This window comes from Podarcis filfolensis (genome assembly GCF_964270895.1).
Source record: "Podarcis filfolensis genome assembly, chromosome: 9".
NCBI classification, from domain to species: Eukaryota; Metazoa; Chordata; class Lepidosauria; order Squamata; family Lacertidae; genus Podarcis; species Podarcis filfolensis.
In genome coordinates, this window is record NC_139610.1 from 60,539,775 (window position 1) to 60,554,164 (window position 14,390).

A 14,390-nucleotide genomic window follows, 5' to 3' on the forward strand; every position below is an offset into this window, starting at 1 on the left:
ACAGGTAGCAGGAGGACTAAATAAGATAATAGATATGCTTAGCGTGTAACAGTGATTAATGAAAGTCAGCACATAATATTCAACAGGCTTATCCACTAAGATTTCTAATTATCCTGGCTGGCAGTTCCCTTGCAATACTCTTTGTACTCTCTAGTGTGTTAATAAAAACAGAGCTAGCATAATGAAACCATCTGTGGTTATACTGGTGACTATCCAAAACAAATTGTGTAAAAAATATCCTATGACCAATATGATGTACAGTGAACCACCTACTGTTTTATCTAATTTTGAGCCAGTCTATTATGGGAGCCAGCTTCTGAAGCGAGGAAGCTCCTGTACTCATGGTGGCTCTTCAACTGTTTTAGAGCCCTAGAAAATCAGTGCAGAAGATTCCCTACTTTACCTTTCCCCTCCATCAGTTAAAGTGTGACGGGAGAGGTATGTCAGAGGGAGGGAGAAGCTGCCATGTTCATCCCCACTGCTCCCTACATGTTCACAGAACTCTTAAATGCAATTCCAGAATAATGTAAGTTGGATCCTCTTAACAGAGGGTCCATGTTGTGCACGGCCCTGGAACTCTTCCCCAACCGGCTTGTGGGTGGGGCTTGCCCCGCTCCAGCCAGTGGTGCCACAGTTATGCCACTGGCTTTTAGCCAATCGGCAGCATGGCAAGGTTGGGGGTATTTATTCGGCAGCGCAATGTGGGGACCCTCTCTTGCTTCGCGCTGCCGAACACCCGCCCACCCACCCATTAGTTAGGTCGTGTCTGGCCTTGCTTTGGACTTCGGTTTGTTGCCTGTTTTGGAACGGGTAGGAATTTTTCCAATGTGGCAGATTGGCTGTGGTCACTTGGTTTTTGCCTACCTCTTAGCAATCGTCACAACTTTGTAAGGTTTGGCAGTTAGGCATTGGTTTAGGGGAATGTGGGGAAGGGAGGTGCGGCCATCACCTGCCCCTTCAATTAATAGGGTATTCCGTTAAAAGAATCTGGGGGGTCTGGATGTTGTCTGAAGCCCAGGGAGGGGCTAGGGACATGCCAGGACCCCAGGGAACCCCAGGGGTGAACACCAGTCAATATACATTGATGGAGCTCTCCTTGCTGGTTGTTTACCCTTCTGGGCTTCCTGCAGGGTGGGCAGGAGCCAGTTATAGTTTTGATACCAATGCCTAAGCCAATACCAGTCACACTTATGTATTTAATAAAGTTGTGGCCAAAATTTGCCCATTAACCTTTCAACTAAATTCTGTCTCCACTGTATCTTTATTTCCATGGGGGGTGGGTTTTGGGGCTCAAAGCACAACTACAATATTAAGCATAGTAAAACAAGGAGGTCTAAAGAGAAGAAGGATAATAATCAACCCATCGGTTGATTATTGTCAGTGACTTGTTGTTGTTGCTTACTCAGCATCACAAATTTTCCTTGGCAAGGCATTTTATCTTCACACTATCAGTTTATTCATATGGACTTTGAAGTGAAGCTATTGTACACAACCTTTTATCTGAGTATTCTGCATTAATTCCAGAGTTGGGAACCTATTTAAAGCCACAATCCTTTAAGAACCCATATAAGTACTCCTATATCCCTTTATCACTTGTGTTATGCTGACCTGCAGCTAGGACATCGGCACAGCATGGAAGTTCTCTTAAGCAAAGGCTTGTACTTGACTTCTGAAGTGTATGTAAAAAGAAAGAGTCTCTGTCAGAAGCCTTTTGAAACAGTGAAAGTGTGATATTTTTGTGATGGTTCAGTGTAGCAAATATTTAACCATTCAACACCCCACACACACAACCAAGATCCAGAAATAAACTGTTTCTTTTTTCTCTCACACACACAGCCTCAGTTTATGCCCCAAATCTGGACTATTTTTATTTATTTTATTGTATTTTATTGAATTCATATACCACCCTATACCTGGAGGTCTCAGGGCAGTTCACAGAACAAAATAAGAATAAACTCAAGTTGATAAATATTACTACTTTCAGTGACGAACATCTGAGCAAATCTGGATGGGAAAGGCAGTAAAAATAATACAAAAGGTAGGGGATCAGAGGTGATCCTACATGACAATGAATGGTGTTCCACAGACACACAAGACCTAATACTTGAAGAGAGTGGAGTATGTGAGGATGTGTGAAGAGGGACCCAGCTTTATTTCACATATCCACCCAAATGTGGGCCTTCCAATGTGAAAATTTATTTATTATTTGGTTATAGTATTTATAATTGTTGTAAGGAAAAGTAGAGGGGGCAGGAGTGTGTATGCCATCTTTAACTCCTTAGGGAAAAGTTGGGGACTATTTTGCTGACTGAAACCCCAGACTTTTTCTGGATTTCTACTTGTACCCTAGGCACTTGGGGCTGGTGTATTTTAGAGAATTTGATTTCTGGCCTATGTAGGCCTAGTTCTTCTAGTTTAGGAGCTCCATCCCATAAGGAACATCAAATTCATCCCAGTTCCAGACAGAAGATTAACAGGTCAACAATAATTTGAAGTAATCTATGTAAGGCCATGAGTCAAATGAGTAATCAGGGAAGGGAGAGCATTTTGTTGTCCCTGCTCTGCAGCTCCAGGCTTGTGCTGTTAACAGTAGATCCCATTCTAGGTTAAAAATGTAATAACATTGCAGAACACGATGCTTTCATTACAAACCTCCATATTTAATGCAGCAAATTAAATGAATGATGGATACCAGCAGTGACTAGACACAGTAACAATGCAGTAAAATATGTCCCACCAAACAGTGCAGCAATATGTAAATGATGTGGTTCATATGCACAGAAAAAGATAACAAGCTCTTCAGAGAGTACAAATGAAGGATCTTCCATGTAGCAATTTTTGTTATTATTTACCTGACCTTGGTATATATAATGAAGCTTGCACATAGCATTTCAAAGATATTTCTTCTCTCTTCCCACCCGCAGTGCCTCAACAAATGACACACTGACTGGCAGAAGTAATGGAATGTAATGAAGTATAATGCTTGAAGTTGTGGAAATCTAATAGGAAAAATAAATTTCTAAAGCTCGATGATGTTATTTATGTCAGAGCAACAGTGTAGTAAAGAGACTGGTTAATCTCAAATGACTGTCTACAGAACTTGGTAACCAGTGCTGGAGAATATAGGAGAATAGCACTATTTTAACAAGAACAGAATTTGCCACTGGGTTAGAACATTATGCTTACCTTTATTCGTAACTTGCAACACTGAGAATTGGATAAAAAGTGGAGGGCATTCTTTATTTATTTATTCCAAATACTTATTTCCCAGTTTATAGCTCTGAGGAGCTGTCAAAGAGACTTACAAAAGATTACATGAAATACACTTTCAAATAAAATTGTTAGGCCAAAGGTTAGACCAAGTAGTAGCCAAACTGGGAACCTTCTGCTGTTGTTGGACTCCAATTCCCATCAGCCCCAGCCAGCCTGACTAATGAGCAGGGATGATGGGAGCTGTAGTCCAGCACTATCTGGAGGGCAACCCATTGGCGCCTGCCAGATTAGACACAGACACACACACACACACACACACACACACACACACACACACACCCTTTTAATGAAAGTAACTGTTTCTGTTTTCATCATTGCTCCCACAAGGGTCTTAGTATATGTAAGGCCTTTTAACCATGCAGTCTGATTTTCAGGTATATTTATATGTAGAGAAATGTGAGCAATATAGCACAGGCTGCTGCGAAGACACTGGCAAATGTACATGCAAAGTGGCCCTTTGATTTTGGGGAGAAGCTAGGACTTTCAGAATAAGATGCAGTAGGATGGCCTGGGATTTCTGCTGATCCACCTTGCTGTGAGCCCTGCAAAACCTGCTCCTTGCTTGGTCTGGCCTTTTCCCATCTGGCCTGGGAGGACAGGGCCTTGATTGACTCCCACTGCAAAGGCTGCTACTGTTGAGGATATTTAGAGTCTAGAGACCATCAATTAGGAATTGTTGCTGGAGTCAAGATTTGGTTCTGGAGATGCATTATTTTTACTGTTTAGGGTATTCTTCTGTTTTTACTGTTAGACCTTATTATAAATGATCAGTAGATGGTTCAATTTTATTGCTTTTTATTAATAATGTTGTATTTTCATTAGCCTGTTGTTTATAACTAAAACTTGTTATGCCTTGCAACTGTTAGCAAATTATATAAACTTTTTAAAGTGGTGTGCTGCCCTGAGCATGCTTTGCAGTAGAAAGGCTGCTTTGGAATTATTATTATTATTATTTATTTGTACCATGCCCTCCCCATTCATGACGGGTACTGCAGATTTGCCTAAACAGGTACTGCAGTTACTAAACAGAACATAACTCCACATGGTCAGTTATTCCCTGATAGATTACACCTGTACATACAGAGTCTAGAGGACTTTCAGTTAGACGTACTAACCAATGTTTATATATAATGAAATGCAACATTTGACCACCTTAATTTATTTTACAACAAGGGTCTTCTGGGAGGGTCTTTCTTGAGTCTTCCTCTAATCAATACTCCCTTACAAAACCAGCCCCCATCCTGGCAAAAACCACCACAAATTAAAAGATGAGAATCTGGGCAACCCATAAAAATACCGGTACTCATCAGATCATCCATCTCAGCTATTATTATATTTGTTTTCTATTTACTGCATTTCTATCCCACTTTTATCTCCAAGGCGCTCAAGGTGGCAAACATGGTTCTCCCTCTCCTCATGTCATCCCCACAACAGCCCTGTGAGGTAGGGCTAGGCTGAGAGGCAATGACTTGCGCAAGGTCGCCCTGTGAGCTTGATGGCTAAGTGGTGAATTGAACCCTGGTCTCCCAAGTCTTGGTCTGACACTCTAACCACTACACCACACTGGCTCTATAAAAATATAGCTTTCTGTGACAAAATGTGAGGTAAAATGGTTGAATCGAGCTAACAGGCACCAGCTGAAATGTTTAATTTTGCAGCACAAGGAACACTTTCACACAAGATTTTTGTACATTAAAGTCAACTAATTTTAGCACATAAAAGTAATATTTGATGTCACAAATCCTATAAAAAAGCTGCCCATATACAGAGTGGGTAACTACTGTGGGAAGGAATCAAGGAGAGAGAGTGTATGGCATTAAATTATTATTTATTCCATTTATTAAATGTATAAGCCACTGTTCCTCCCAAATGAGCCCAGGGTGTCAAACAGGTAACCAAACTGCACAATTAAGACTAAAAATAACTTTTAAAAATATATATTTAAAACAACTAAAAACATCCAGAACATTTAAAAACATTTAAGAATACTTCAAAACCACCACATGCCCACACAGCTAATGATTTCAAGGTTTTCAACATTAAAATTTCAACCGTTTATAAATTTTGTCAGCCTCTTTAAAGACCTCAGTCAAAAAGCAAGTAGGAATCTACAAAGAAACAAAAACGCGGGTGTTTCTTTTACATTTATCTTGAGAAATCAAATATCCTTTCCTACCTTTCAGCCTGATGGTGATGCTGAGGGGAAGGTTTTTTGCGTGGCTTCAGGGGGCAATGTGAGTAATACTTTGTGCAAAGTATGCCTCACACAAACAGCTATCGGGTTTCAGTAGACTCCATTTGACTCCATTTCAAACATATGCAGAAAGACTAACTTAGTCTCACCCCCTTTTTTTAAAGGAGCCTGACTGCCTTTGTGAAAATTTCTCCCCTCGCATAAACAGAGATGTATGGTGGTAAGAGTGCCTTTCCTCGACATTTTGCTTTTTATTCCTGCACTGCAGCAGCTGTTCTTCCATTTGCAGAGGGTTGGACAAGATGACCCTTCCAACTCTGATTCCACCCATTTTGCCAGCCCCAAATAGGCAGAAAGAAGAGGGCCGTTTAGATTCAGCCATAGAACCACTTCACATTGTACGCATGCATCGCTGTTGCAGAACGCCTGCGGGAATGAAATCATTGCACACAGGTGGCCCCCTCAGCTGCTATTTGGAATGGAAGGTACCTGTCAGCGGCATCTGAGATGCCTATCAGATTTCCCCACCCCTCTTGTGTACTGTGTAGCTGGTTGCTTGGGGAGGGTTCTTCCTCTGGCGACATGGAGACAGAACTAGGATCTTCTCTAATATGAAAGCTTCCCAGCATCCCTACTCATGAACAGGACTGGCCCGAAATATTTTGCTGCCTGAGGTGAGGAACAAGATGGTTCCTCCATCCCCATTCTGAGTACAGAAGCTTTACCTAATGGTACAGCCAACCTTGGTTGTGAAAAGAAGAAGAAGAAGGAAATAAACTGGGCAATGGAAGTATCTGTTTCCTGCTGTTTTTCTGCACTGAGGTACTGCCTGTGCTGTGGTAATTTCCCTAGTTCTGTGGGATAATTACACAGCCCACTGAAATTGAAAATGGACACAATACTCCAGAGAACATAGCTAAGCTTCCCAAAGCCAGTTTCATGCTTCTAGATCTTTTCTCAGAGAATCACACACTTGGGCTTAGTTCAGGTACGTGGATCTCAAGGCCTTTACAAATTCTCATAATTAGCAGAGACAGTATTTTCTGCTGAAAAGTGGGTCAAGTCTCTTGTTTTGTTTTGCTCTTCTTCCCTTGTATTTTATTGTGGTTAGTTCTGCATAATGTGTTTAGCCCCACCGTGTCAAGTGTGCGTGTTAACAATATGTTTGCAAGGCAATTTGCGATTTACCGGTGAAATGAAATGTTGAGGTTCCAGTCAATGAGAAATCATTCATAAATGGAAAAAAAACCCAATATCCAGTGTGAAGCAAAGTTATCTGGCATGCTCTAGAGTAGGATGGGCATATATCCCATTATTTGAAAGGGTCACCTCACATTTCCATAGAATTTAACAAATGCTTCTTATTTGGGATGCTCAAACTCCAGCATATTTAGGCAGAGTTCCACATTCATGTACATTATTTTAATACTGTGTACCTTATGCCTCTCATCAAAATGTGTGAATTGACTCCAGTGAAAAGTAACTTCCTGCATGTGATACTCTTAAGAAGGAGCAGTAGAAATGACTACCAAAGACCCATGGCTCCTCCCAGACTCATCTGTACAATTCCATTTATATCCAAGGTGGAGACACCTCAAGGCATGAAGGCTTTTCTGAGTCCCAGATTCAGAGACCCAAAGGAGCCTTCATATGTAGAAACCATGTAAGATGTTTATACTAATGTGTGGGTGGCAGGTGATCTATGCAACTTCATATGAGTAATATCTGAAGCATGGCTGTGAAATTGGGTGATCTGTGATAACTCATTCACACATCAGTGATGCACCATGCATGTGTGAACCAAATGCATTGTTCAGATGTTCTATATATTGGGTCCAGAATGTTTCTTCACCCAAGGGCCACATTTCCTCAGTAGAAAATGACCAAGGGCCATGCACCAGTGGTGAGCAAATAAAAAATCTGTAGGGTCAAGGCATTCACCTGCAAAATACAAACACACACACACCCCCCCACATTCAGCTCCCTTGTCTTCCATGCTGTACACTTTAGATGGACTAGTTGATCAACAGTTGAGGCCCTACTCTGTAAATATTCCCAGCATCAGAAGGAGGGACATATGCAATAGGCTTCTCATTCCCTGGAGCAATGCAATGCCAGAGATATTGTGGGAAATTAAAGTGGCAGCTTGACCCAGGTGCCCAGCACTGCTCATAGTACTTCTACACACTATGTTGCTGCCACCAGGTAATCCCTACAGAGTCAACTGATGTAGAAGGAAGGCCGGACAGAAAAATAAGCCCACAGGAAAACCCATGCTCAGAGCTCAATCGTATAGTATCATATCATACAGTATGATATTGCATTATTATATTTTCACTCATCTGTCCAACTCCATTCCAAATGATGTGGAAGCCTATGCTCTTCACATATTTGGGGAGCAAGGCCAAGGCTCCTTGCATATAATATGTGAAGAGGGCTCATATTAACTATAAAATTAGCTTCCTTTGTCAGGCCATTTAGTTTATATGGAGTGCCTTTGCCTACAGTAACTGTCCAGTTCACACCAAGCCTGTTCAAACCTGACCTGTACCTAACATTTAAGCAAACCATGGTTGGATGGCCATATGTCATGGATGCTTTAGCTGAGATTACTGCATTGCAAGGCGTTGTGTCCTTTTCAACTCTAAGATTCTATGATTCTGTGAACCAAGAAGTCCATGTGCCAAGCGGAAAATATTTTGGCCTTGAGTGAGTATATATGTCAGTGCTAGCCATGAAAACAAGTTATGCAAAAAGGAATATCAGGCATATATATTTGCTTTGGAGGTGATCATTGGTCCCCAAACCTCACTGAAACCATGATGTTCAATGTGCAGACCCATCAGATGTCTCTCTCTGCAAAGCATGCACTCTTTGCCCAGTTGCCTCATTTGTTTGTCAGCAGCAAACAAAATCAATTTTCTGCAGCTGCCAAGAGCATCTGCAGTGATAAAACTGGAAAGATAATTTTAATAACAGCTTCTAAAATAGCAGATACCCAAATATTCTACTCCCTAAACGCCAAAGTCAGAAAAATAATAATGGACACATGGGATTTATTTAAATATATGTTGTTGGCATCCGTCTGTCTCGGGAGACAATGGAGGAATGTGCCTTTGCGAGTGAAATAAAACTGTTGGAAGGTTGCGGTGCCTGCTGTGGCTGTAGAGATCAATACAGGAGAGTCATGGTTTGTTGCAGCTGAGGCAGATGAAGGTATCCAGTTATGCTGCTGCAGATGCACCATGATGTTTCTTCTCTCTGCTCTCCTCCCAGCAGTCATTCTTTCTCTGATCACTGCTATGGGCATATGGCCTGACCATCTCCAGGCCCTGCAATTGTTTACATACCATATTTTTCCGTCTATAAGACGCCCCCATGTATAAGATGCCCCCTAATTTTTGACATTACTTTTTAGGGGGAAACTTTAGTCTTATACACAGAAAAATATGGTATTTATATAGACATGTGTGTATGTGCGTGTGTGTCTATATATATATTACTCACGTGTGTGTAAAAGACAGCATGGATTGATTGTGACTGACAAAGGGCACAGCACAATTAAATTATGCATGTGGCGTTTCAAAATGCCAGTCAAATTGGGTCAGGTTTTCAGACCAACAAAAATATGAATGTGCTTTCTAATACAATACTATTAATAAAGGCTGACCCTGCTCCGACTTTATCAACAATTAACTATAATGGCATAATTTGTTCTCAAGAAAAGCATTTGTTTCTTCAGTATTAACCAGATGGCAGGAAATTATAAAATCATTCTTTCACTTAGAAAGTGGACAAAAGATAAACCGTATATACTCGAGTATAAGCCGACTTTTTCAGCACATTTTTTATGCTGAAAAAGCCCCCCTCGGCTTATACTCGAGTGAGGGTCCTTTCGGGCTGTTCCTTCCTCCTCCACCACCTTTGCCACTGTCGGTGGCGGCGGAGAAACGAGCAGTCCGAAAGCAGCCTTTTCAGGCTGCTTGTTCTTCCTCCGCCGCTGCCACCACCACCAGATTTGTGGTGTGGTGAACTGGCTTATACTCGAGTCAATAGGTTTTCTCAGTTTTTTGTGGTAAAATTAGGTGCCTCGGCTTATATTCGGGTCGGCTTATACTTGAGTATATACGGTATATGCTTATGCATTTAGAGTTCCATTTCTGTCCCTCCTATCTAGTGTCATCTGATGCTGCCATATTTTTATCTCCCTTCTCCAAACCCCAGTCCCTTGAATCTCCAATAGAACCTGGTTTCACCATATGAACTGTTAACCTATGTGGACAGAATCCTTAGCTGTGACTGGCTATCTTTGCACCTCTTCCCCTATGGAACCCTAATCCTGATGCTTCTAACAGTTCAAAACCAACATCTGGTTCTGTTGTATCCCCACAAACTGGATTTAGTGCCACATCAAACAAAATTGCAATGCAAAGGAAGGAAGTTGGGCCAGCACACTATAGGAGAAAGGGATCAAATACAATAGAATCCTGGACTTAATGGTTCTCCAGGAGTGCAATGGTGAGAAATTTCTCTCAATGGTGATAAATTGTCATGGATGCTTTAGAAAAGCTGTTCATGTCAACATTTCTTTCACACAATGGAAGGTAGAGAAGCTGTGTTCTTGTTCATATCTGGCCACCCTATCAAAGGCATTGGTTGCATGCTTACATTCTCCATAGAAAGGAGAGATCTTACCTTCCCCATCCTCCAGTTAGGATTAGGATTTTCAGTATTCAAGCCAGAACTGTTTCTCCTTTATATACCTGCTGAATCAGAAGAGGAAGTAGGGCTGCTTCTCTCATCTATCCTTACTTTCCCTCAGCCCTTTCCTTCTGTCCATCCCATTCATGCAGTGTGGGATGTTTGCCATCCTCTTAACTATTCCAAGTGAAGTATGGAAAAGGAATCAAAAGACCTAGAGTGGTTGTGGTGAGGTGGAGAAAGCCACTTGCTGTTTTGTCTCCTGATTCTGCTTCAAATTTCATCACTGAATTTCTGGGTTGAAATATGGTGGCAATCCTTTTGGGGTAACCCTTGTTTCCATTTGCATCTTGAGAAAGGAAACAGAAACTACAGTCCTCAGCACACTGACTGAGAGAGCCGGAGCAGCATAGTGCTTAGAACCTGGGAGATCAGGAGTGAAATCCCTACTCAGCAATGAAACTCACTGGGTGACCTTGGGCCAGTCACTGTCTCTCAGGCTAACCTTGCTCACAGAGATGCTATGGAGTCAAAATTGAGGGAAGAGAACCATGTAAGCTGCACTGAGCTCCTTGCAAAAAGAAAAAAGACAGGATATAAATATTGGAAGCAAGCAGATATGTAAAAACTTGAAAGTATTTGAAATCAATGGTGCTATTTTTCTAGAAAAAGGGGTGCCAGAACTCACTATTAACACCTCCCTCTTTCCCTTAGAATGGCAATAGCATCCAGCTCAGGGGGGTTGGAACTGAGTGAGTTCTGGCTGAAAAAAGCCCTGAACTTACTTCCAAGGAAACCTCTCTCACACACACATTATTTTATTCTAAAGTTATGGAACTTCCCTTCCATATTGGTGCATTTGCTACTGTATCCTCCCCTTAATCAAATGTGGTTTTGTGCATAATCCAAATAGTTTAGTAAGTATCTCCATGTTATCTCTTGACATTGCATGTTCCTACATTGCAGTGTCTGACAAGGTACGCTGCCATAGATATTCCTGTTGCTCTTTTCAGAGGAGTTAGGTTTATGGATGCAAGCCTATATTTACTCCTCCTTGGCATCCTCTTTCAAGCAGCTTTCCCTAGCAAGTGATGTCATGTGTCAGAAAGCCCTAGTTTAAAAGGCATAATGCATAACACAGCTGTATCATTTAAAAGTTGGCATGCCTCTGGCATACAGTTATCCTTTCTCCCACCCCTTCAGGGCATATGTACAATCAACTGTGAGTAAGAGCTGTTTATTCAAGTGTGGAAAAGTGAACCCAAGCACACAGAAATACGGACAGTGACTGAGATTGGTGATTGGTCATAAGAAAACAGTTATACTTGATTACATCAGTGAAATTCTCAGTGGTGACACAGAGGTCTATAATTGAAATGCTGCATGGTTGCGCTTTGTTCATTATTTCATTTATATCCCAACTTTCCACAAAGGAGCTCAAGGCAGCATATTCCCTCTCTCCCCATTTTATAGCAATCATAAACTCTGTGATATAGGTTAGGCTGAGAGAAAGTGATTGGTCTTAGGTCACCCACTGAGCTTCACGTGTGACTGAGTGTGACCACAGTTGCTTTCCAGTACACTACTCACTCTATGCCAGATCACCTTTTACAATTTGGTTTTTGGCGTAACTACCTTACACTGAGGGACGTAGATGGTGCTGTGGGTTAAACCACAGAGCCTAGAAGGTTGGCGGTTTGAATCCCCGCGACGGGGTGAGCTCCCGTTGCTCGGTCCCTGCTCCTGCCAACCTAGCAGTTCAAAAGCATGTTAAAGTACAAGTAGATAAATAGGTACCACTCTGGCGGGAAGGTTAACGGCGTTTCCGTGCGCTGCTCTGGTTCGCCAGAAGTGGCTTAGTCATGTTGGCCACATGACCCGGAAGCTATACGCCGGCTCCCTTGGCCAATAAAGCGAGATGAGCGCCACAACCCCAGAGTCGGTCACGACTGGACCTAATGGTCAGGGGTCCCTTTACCTTTTTACCTTACACTGACTACTGCTGGAGATTGAGTTTTAAAGCAGATTTCAAAGACAGCATGTTTTAAGGCCTGTGCCTCCAAATGTCATTAAATGGTGCCTCCAGATTCAACTGCATACTGGAAATAAACAGGTCACCTGGAAGACAATATTTGCACAACATATTGCAGTAAAAGTGGGAAGTATGATAACCACTTTCTAAACCACTTTCCTCTGTAATATAGACACCATGAGCTTGTTTGAAGTGCAGGCTCCAGCCTTCTAACTGAGAGATCCTTTCCCCCTTTCTTTCTCCTCCTTTGGGATCTCTTCATCAGCAGGGTCAGTGCAGGATTTACCTATAAGCTAAACAAGCTATAGCTTAGGGCCCCACTCTCTTGGGGCCCCCCAAAAAATTTAAAGGGAAAACAAAACTGGATGTACATTTCCAAAATATAAGATAAAAAAACCAAATAAAATAAAATCTACATACAGCAACAGTATTCTGTGTTGTGCAGGCTCCTATGATGTAAGTAATGGGCCCCACCTGCTAGACTTCTCCCTAAAATATCACTGGTTTGCTCATTTCTATATATAGGGTGCCTATGATAAAATACATATTTTGTTATGTGCAAATGGTTTTAGATACCTATTAGGTCTATAAATTACCATATAGCATATACTCAACACAAAAAAACAGTGACAGTTTATTGTTGACCAACGACAGCTGGCCATATAAAGGGCCCCATTACCTTCAGTAGCTTAGGGCCTCATCAAACCTAAATCTGGCCCTCAGCAGAGCCTGCACACCTCCTAACACACAAACTGCTCCAGGGCCCTCCCAAGAGCAGGAAGCTCTTTCTGCCTCGCCTTACAAAGTTCCCCCACACCGTTACTGCCCAGACCTGCCTTTTGAACAGCTGCTACCCTCAGCTGGGGCTGACTTGGAAGCCGCCACTAGTCCCATGGAAAAATAAATTGGGATTATTTCCTTCTGAGTTAATAAAAAATAATAATCTTCCCCTATTGTTTAAGCATCTTTCTCCCTTCTCCCCTTCTCTGTGTGTACTGTTTGTATGTGTGTGTGTGTGTTCCTTGTGTCTATGTCTCCCTTCTCCCCTTCTGTAGGTGCACGTGTGTGTTTGTGTCCATCCTTATTTCAGACATCAAGATATATTGGTATATCGCAATGTTTAGCTGGTGATATATTACGACGTTGAAAAACATACATCGCCCTGCCCTAATGTCAAATGATATGTGGATGCTGTGAAAGATTTGCTTGCCTGAGGAGCACCCATCCCACAATAAAACACCCATCTGGACGCGTCCTTTGCATTTTTGCTCAAATCATGTTCACTGTGTATTTAACGTAGTCAACATTCTGAATGCAGAAATTCCACTTACCAACTCGCAGGCATTTGGACAGCAACAGCTATTCAGTATTAATTTTAAACATAGTATATAAACATGTTTAAACAGTGCATGCATACACACACACACACACACACACAAAACTACATATATATATATATATATATATATATATATATTTGCTTTTTCCAGCTTTGATCACATAAACAAGTCACCAACGTTTCCCAGACAAGGGAATCTAGGACAAAGACATTTTTAGGTCATGTCCAGCTCGATTAATACAGAAATACCTAGAGTCTCATATTGAATATGAAATAGCCTGCATAATTTAATCAGAGTTTTAGTGGCACTAAGCCTCTTCCTAACGCACTACTACTTTTGCTAGGCTGAAACATATACAGAGAATGAAGTCTTAATACAACAAGAGTTCACATCCACATTTGGCTATTCATTATTATTATTATTACTTTATAACAAATATAGTATCATTTTGCATTCTTCCCTCTTCCCTCTTCTCTAAACAGCACAAAGTTCAAGGCAGTCATTTTCCTTTGGAGAGGAGCACAGAAAAATGGTGGTCTACAGTCTGTTATAGGAATTAAAGGAGCACAAAAGCAAGCACACATTGCCAGAAGTGTATATGCTTCACAACTAAAACAGTAAGTGTGTATTTTTTATCAGCTGCATGGGAAATGCCAACTACTGTATGACCATACCTGAATAGAGATAGCCCTGCCCAGTCATCCAGTATCTGGAAACCACCCATTTGGATCACTGTAACATAGCGAAGCCATCCTTGCATAAACTCAGCAGGCATGTGTCTGCATCCTAAAAAGCTTCAGATGTTTTTTTGAAGAAACATTCAAAGGAGATAGCTATTCAATTGTTACTT

The 14,390-nt window shown here is 41.5% G+C and overlaps 1 protein-coding gene and 1 long non-coding RNA gene across 8 annotated transcripts in view; one reads left to right on the top strand and one right to left on the bottom strand.

Moving 5' to 3' along the window:
* Nucleotides 1-14,390, bottom strand: part of GRID2 (glutamate ionotropic receptor delta type subunit 2) — an 802,847-nt gene that overhangs the window by 724,328 nt on the left and 64,129 nt on the right. The window lies entirely within an intron of this gene.
* LOC310770002 lies at nt 3,583-14,151 on the top strand. Its single transcript, XR_014551919.1, has 3 exons — nt 3,583-3,647; nt 5,457-5,507; nt 14,023-14,151. It is a non-coding gene; the product is annotated as an uncharacterized lncRNA (long non-coding RNA).